Consider the following 7,782-nt stretch of genomic DNA (forward strand, 5'->3'; position numbering starts at 1 on the left):
AATCAACTTAGGGAAGGGTTTGGGAACCTAACATAAGATTCCAAAAAGATTAGTCCGGCATTCCAGAGATTTTACTCTAAATTATACTAATCTGAGAGTTGCAAGGAGGGGCAGGCCAAGATGGAGTCCTTTTTCAAGTATCTGGAGCTTCCAGGTGTGACCTCCAAACAACAGTCTTTTCTCAATGCCCCTTATCAGAGCAAGAGGTGCTGGGGGCAGTGAAGCAACTTCAGAGTGGAAAGGCACCCAGTCCTGATGGATTTCTTAGCAAATTCTATAAGGAATTTATAAACATATTGTCAGGCCTGATGCTTATACGTTCATGATTGTCTCCTGCCATTCTGAGAAAGACCAATATTTAGCTTTTTCTTAAAAAAAAGGGAAGTGCCGGAGGACTGTGCTTCGTACAGGCCCATTTCACTCTTAAATGTGGACTTCAAATCTTCTCTAAGACTCTCATGTTAAGGTTGGAGACTGTATTACCTTCTGTTGTTAAAGAGGACCAGGCAGGCTTCATAAAAGGCCACAGATACTCCAATAATATTAGGAAGCTGCTTAATGTAATCCAAGCATGTCAACAACAGTCAATACAGGGACTGGTGATTTCTCTAGAGGTAAAGGAGGAATTTGACTGAGTTGAGTGGTCGTATCTTTTTTATATTCTGGAGTGGTTTGGCTTGGGCGAAGCCTTTATAAATTGGGGAAAGGTTTTCTACAATGACCCTCTTGCTGCGGTCATCACCAATGGGGTACGATCAAGCAATTTTAACATTTTTAGGGGCAGCGGCAGAGCTGTCTCCCCTATCACCACTACTTTTTACATTAGTAATTGAACTATTAGCGGAATCCATTTGGAGGGATCCTAATATAACAGCTCCAGAAGTAGGGTCAAAATTACATAAGATTTTGTTGCACGCAGACGATGTCCTTGTTATTTTTTTGCCAAATCCAGCAGTTTCAGTGTCTCATCTGATACAATGCATCAGCACGTTTGGCACGTTTTTGGGGTACAAATTTAAGTTTGCAAAATCAGAGGCTATGCCTATGGGTGGTCTTACAAAGGTGCGAGGTCTTGAGGGCGAATCTCGATTCCCATTTAAGTGGTCATGGTGGAGGTGGTTATGTATTTGGACATATTCATCACTCTAGTTCTTGATCGGTTGTTCAAAGCTAATTTTATTCAATTATTCAACAAAATCAAACAAGACCTTCAAAGATGGAAGGTGCTTCCAGTCTTATGGTTAGGTTGGATACCGCTTATTAAGACAAATATTTTCCCCCATTTGTTGTACCCTATATGGATGCACACCCTGATTTTCAATAAGCATTCAGGAGACTGAACGGCTGGTTCAGCTCTTTTATTTGGCATCGTAAGTGGCCACTTATTAAATTAGCTAAACCCCAAGTGCCTCACATTGGGGGAGGGCTGTTAGGGACCTTCTTTCAATACGGCTAGATATTGAAACCTCTCAGGCAGGGCGCCCCCTTACCAGTTTGCTGTTCTTGGACAAAATGAGGACAGTTAAGAAATATTGCCATGACCCAATAATTATCAATACTATTAAGCATGGAGGGCAATTTGGCAGAGGGTATATCTTCTCTTACACCTATAATGGGTATGCCGAGTATGCAACTGGGGATGATAGATTCAGGATTCAAACATTGGTCAGCTAGGGGTGTGTCTTGCATGGGCGATTTATTTGAGGGTGACACAATTATGTACTTTGATCAGTTAGCACAGAAATACGAGCTATCTAACAGGAACCTCTTTTTAGTTTTTTTCAAGTTAGGGATTTTATTCAAAAAAAGACTGCACTTTTGACTGTTTCCTACAAACCTGACATAGAGAGGAGGGTGTTCAGTGCTAAAAGTACATTTTCTGTCAGCACTTTATATCATCAATTAGGGGTGCCCTCTCAGATGAATTCGATCGACTCTGCAGGGTGTGGGAGAGAGAGCTAGGCGTTGAGGTCTCCTCAGAGGCATGTGATGATATTTGGATAAATGCAAGAATTATATCAATTTGCAATAGGATCTTTTTTTACAGCTGAACATTCTCCACAGAGTCCATTTGGCTCCAGATCGTTTGTCAAAATTTAAACCAGGGGTATCTGCAACATGTCCCAAGTGCAAGGTTGGTATGGGCACTCTCACCCATTGTCTCTGGTCCTGTGGTAAGCTTCAAACATACTGGAACGCTGTGGCAGGGGAATTTGGGTGTAAGGGTGGAGAAGGACCAGTTCTCTCTTCTTGGCCTGCCAGTGTGTTGCCTGTAGATGCACATAAAACAAAGTTTTCAACATCCTGACTTTATGTGCAAGAAAGAGTATCTTGTTAGGTTGAGTATCTGAAAATTCCCCAGAACTGTCAGGTTGGCGGAAGTTTGTTATGGAGCATATTCCCCTTGGATTTTCTCACAGTATGGTGCACCACAAGACTGAGAATTTCGATAAGACGTGGCATCCCTTTTTGGAATCTCTGGAAACAGGTTTGTCTGCCACACTAACCAGGCTTTTATATAGCCGTAACAATTGTACTTTACGGGTTCAATATCCATAGAGGAGGAACTGTGAATGTATGAATATGTGAAAACTAATGCTCTCGATATTTGAGAGCGAGTGTTTGGTTTGGTTGAGCTGAGTTATTATTATTTGTTAGTTTGTTGGTTATTCTTTATTTAGTTAAGTAGTTGGAGTTTTTTAAATATATTTTTCTATACATATTTATACATTTGTACATGAGGGCAGTTTGGGTTTTTTACATTGTTTTGGTATTCTTTATTTGTTTTGAATTATATTGTTTTGTATTTGTTGTCATATTAAAAATCTATTTTTCAATAGAAACATTTTTTAAAAAGCAGAGATGTGTCACACTGTTCCATACCCACAGTTTTAGCGATGAGTTTTTATACCTGAGCTTCCATGTAAGTGACCAGTGACCATCAGAAGCATAGACGAGGCTCAGATCAAAACTTCAGAGTTAGCCATCCACAGGAGGCATTCAGTCCATTGAGCCTACATTGTCTCCCCATGCATCAATTCAGTAAATCACACTTGATTCCCATTGCGCTGTAGGTTACTTTTTTTCCATGTGCCCAACAACTTCCTTTTGAAATCAGGGATTGTTTTGGCTTCCACCAGCCCCATTGACAATGAATCTTTATTGTCTTTATCTTTAATTCTAATCTGAGCAGTTTGCAAAGTTTACCATCTGACATTGGTGACAAACTCCTTTCATACTGTATGGAAAATCAGGAGCTTGGAGAAACCAGCACCGAACATCATAACAGATGTAACACAGCTGAGTTTCCTGTTTTCACCCAGGAATCATTGAAACTTGCTCTGGTATTATACTCCAAACTGTGGAGCTTTCTTCCTTCCCAACAACCAGTTTTGCAACTTTGTTGAATGCTTTCTTGATGTCAAGGCTGGCTAATCTCGCCTCACCTCACCTCTGGAGTTCGGTTCTTCTGTTCATGTTGGGACAAAGGCTGTAACGAGGTCAGGAGATGAGTGGCTCGAAACTGAACATCAGTGAGCATGCAATAAACCATCACTTTATTTATGATTGAGAGGATGCTGATGGGGCAGTAATTGACTTGTTTGGATTTATCTTGTGTTTTTTTTTGTACAGGACATACATGGGCAGATTTCCATACTGCCAAGTCACAAAGTCATAATCATAGAGATGTACGACATGGAAACAGACCCTTCAGTCCAACTCGTCCATGCTGACCAGATATCCTAAAATAATCTCGACCCATTTTCCAGTATTTGGCCCATATCCCTTCAAACCCTTCCGGTTCATGTACACATCCAAATGCCTTTTAAATGTTGCAACTGTGCCAGCCTCCAACACTTCCTCTGACTGCTCATTCCATACACACACAAGTCTTTGCATGAAAACATTGCTCCTTAGATTCCTTTTAAATCTTTCCCCTCTCACCTAAAACCTATGCCCTCTAGTTTTGGACTCCCCTAACCTCAGGAAAAGATCTTGGCTATTCACTCTATCCATGCCCCTCATGATTTTATAAACCTCTATAAGGTCATCCCTCAGCCTCCGATGCTCCATGGAAAATAACCACAGCTTATTCAGCCTCTACCTATACCTCTAACCCTCCAATCTCTGCAACATCCTTGTAAATCTTTTCTGAACCATTTCAAGTTTCAAAACATCATTCCTATAGCAGGGAGACCAGAATTGAATGCAGTGCTCCAAAGGTGGCCTAAACCAATGTCCTGTAAAGCTGCAACATGACCTTCCAACTATTTTACTCAATGCACTCACCTATAAAGGCAAGCATACCAAATGCCGCCTTCACTATCCTGTCTACTTGGCACTCCATTTCCAAGGAAATATGAACCTGCACTCCAAGGTGTTTTTGCTCAGCAACACTCCTCAGGACCTACCCATAAGTGTTTCAGTCCTGCCATGATTCGCTTTCCAAAATGCAGCACCTCACATTTATCTAAATTAATCTCTCTTCCATTCATCAGCCTATCTGATCAAGATCCCATTGTACTCTGACATAACCTTCTTGGCTGTCCACTACACTACTAATTTTGGTGTCATCTGAAAACTTACTAACCAAATGTCCTCAGTTCACATCCAAATCATTACTATAAATGATAAAAAAAAGACCCGGCATTGATCCTTGTGGAACACCACTGATTACAGGCCTCCAGTCTGAAAAGCAACCCTCCTACACCACCCTCTGTCTCCTACCTTTGAGCCAGTTCTCTACCCAAATGGCTAGTTCTCCCTGTATTCCATGCAATCTAACCTTGCTAACCAGTTTACCATGTGGAAGACATGCCTTACTTAAGTCCATATAGATCACATTGACTGCTCTGCCTTCATTCCTTCTTCAAAAAACCCAAGTTAGTGCATGGGAAATTGTATTTCACAATTACTAAATAGTTCTTGTCTTTCCAAATGCAAGTAAATCCTGTCCTTAAATCCCCTCCAACTTCTTGCCCACCACTGATGTCAGGCTCACCAGTCTATAGATCCCTGACTTTTCCTTTTTTAAATAGTTGCACCATGTTAGCCAACCTCCAGTCTTCCAGCACTTCATCTGTGGCTATCAATGATACAAATATCTCCGCAATCACTTCACTAACTTCCCACAAAGTTCTAGGGTACACCTGATCAGGTCCTGGGGATTTATCCATCTTTGTGTTTTAAGATGGCTAGCACCACCTCCTTTGTAAATTGAATACTTTTCAAAATGTCACTATTTATTTCCCCATAGGTGTTCAAAGTTTGGGAGAAGATTTGTAGCTCGGGTGCTCGTTGTTGTGGTTCTGTTCGCCGAGCTGGGAATTTGTGTTGCAGACGTTTCATCCCCTTTCTAGGTGACATCCTCAGTGCTTGGGAGCCTCCTGTGAAGCGCTTCTGTGATCTTTCCTCCAGCATTTATAGTGATTTGTATCTGTTGCTTCCAGTTGTCAGTTCCAGCTGTCCGCTGTAGTGGCCAGTATATTGGGTCCAGGTCGATGTGCTTGTTGATTGAATCAGTGGATGAGAGCCATGCCTCTTGGAATTCCCTGGCTGTTCTCTGTTTGGCTTGCCCTATAATGGTAGTGTTGTCCCAGTCGAATTCATGTTGCTTGTCATCTGAGTGTGTGGCTATTAAGGATAGCTGGTCATGTCGTTTTGTGGCTAGTTGGTGTTCATGGATGCGGATCGTTAGCTGTCTTCCTGTTTGTCCTACGTAGTGTTTTGTGCAGTCCTTGCATGGGATTTTGTACACTACATTGGTTTTGCTCATGCTGGGTATCGGGTCCTTCGTCCTGGTGAGTTGTTGTCTGAGAGTGGCTGTTGTTTAGTGTGCTGTTATGAGTCCTAGTGGTCGCAGTAGTCTGGCTGTCAGTTCAGAAATGTTTTTGATGTATGGTAGTGTGGCTAGTCCTTTGGGGTTGTGGCATGTCCTCATTCCGTTGTCTTTCCTTTAGGCATCTGTTGATGAAATTGCAGGGGTATCCGTTTTTGGGGAAACATTGTATAGGTGGTGTTCTTCCTCTTTCCTAAGAAGAACACCTATACAATGTATTCGCCAAAAACGGATACCCCCATCTTCTCCGGTTCCGCACATAGGTGGCCTTGGTGGTCTTTAAGGGGCATTTTTCTCTACCTAGTTACTCTTTTGTCACTAATGTATTTGTAGAATCCATTTGCATTCCTTAACCCTATTTGCTAAATCTATTTCATGTCCCGTTTTAGCCCTCCTCAATTTCTCTAGTCATCCTGCATTCCCTACACCTATCAGCCTTGCCCTTCACACTAACAGGAACAGACTTTCTTTGGACTCTAGTTAACTCATTTTTGAAGGCTTGCCACTTTCTACCTATCCTTTTCCCTGTGACTATCCACCCCCTGTCAACCTTTGAAAGTTCTTACTTAATAATGCCGGTGAAGTAGCTGTACTGAAACAGTTTGGCTAGGGCAATGGCAGGATTTGGAGCATAAATCTTCAGGGTTATTGTTAGAATTAAGTCAGGACTATTAGGTTTTGCAGTATCCCGTGCATCTGTTTTGGTTATCACACAACTGTAATCACATCATTTTTGTAGATAGGATGCAGAGGAATTCACCAGGATCTTGCCCAGCCTGGAGCATTTCAGCTCTGAAGGGAAACTAGATAGATTTGGGGTTTCCATAGAGCAGAGAAGGCTGAGGGGTACTTGATTGCATTTTACAAAATTATTAGGGGCATAGACAGGGTGGATTGGGAGAAATGTTCCTCTGTATTAAAGGCATCAATAACAACCAGGTACAGTTAAAAGGTAAGGGGCAGAAGATTTAAAGGGATTTAAAAAGGAAGTATGTTTTTCACCCCAAGGGTGGGATGTGAACAGAACTCACTGCTTGAAATTGTAATAGATGGAGACTCTTAAGATAAAGAAATATTTAGATGATTATTTGAAGTGCTATTGCATAACATAGCCTTGTGCTGGACAATAACAGGTAGGTAGTTGATGATTCTTTCTGTTGCATAAGCCTATGGCTTGTGTTCTTACTCACTTTCAACCAATCCCTGTGACAGTGATTTTTTGTGAAAGTATTTTTCCAATCAACCCGTTCAGAGATGTTATTCATCACCTCTGAACCCCGATCTCCTGGTCCAGCAGTAGGGACACTACCACTGTGCAACAAGACGGCCGGTATTCTTTCCACAATTTGGCTAAAGATACATTTCGCGAGAATGTTGACACTTCCATTTATCCCATCTTGATGCCACTTTTGTGCCAGCGAAGGGACTCTGCTCTCATTATAGATTAACATTAACGAAACCTCTTTAGCTCCATTTGAAAAAGTTCTATTCACAAATTCGCTGAACCTTGCAAAGTTCACTTCGCAGCCTTTCAAAGTAAGCAATGATTTTTCTTGCACCATCACACACTATGCTGCGTGTATCCTTGCAGCGGCTCCCCGTCGCCCGGGTCTGGGATGTCAGTCAGCTGCACGGCCACGCCCCCCCGGCTGTCAGTCGCACGGCGGCTCCTTTCCTGAAGGTGGGATGTCAATCAGCTGTTGGCACTGCCCCAAACCGCCCCTTATCCTCAAGCCCTGCCCCGGACCTGTTGACCACGGCCACGCCCCTTCGTTACGCCCACCCCCCCACTGTAGCCGCGCCCCTTCAGGTGGCCCCGCCCCTACATTTACCTCCCCCTTAAGTCTCCGCCCCTCGATTCTCAGAATTCGGATTCAATGTATCCATTTCAGTCTCAACGTCACTGTTGGCCCAGCCACGTGATAAGCACAACCATCCACCTG

This window comes from Chiloscyllium punctatum, chromosome 6 (genome assembly GCF_047496795.1).
Source record: "Chiloscyllium punctatum isolate Juve2018m chromosome 6, sChiPun1.3, whole genome shotgun sequence".
Classification (NCBI taxonomy): domain Eukaryota; kingdom Metazoa; phylum Chordata; class Chondrichthyes; order Orectolobiformes; family Hemiscylliidae; genus Chiloscyllium; species Chiloscyllium punctatum.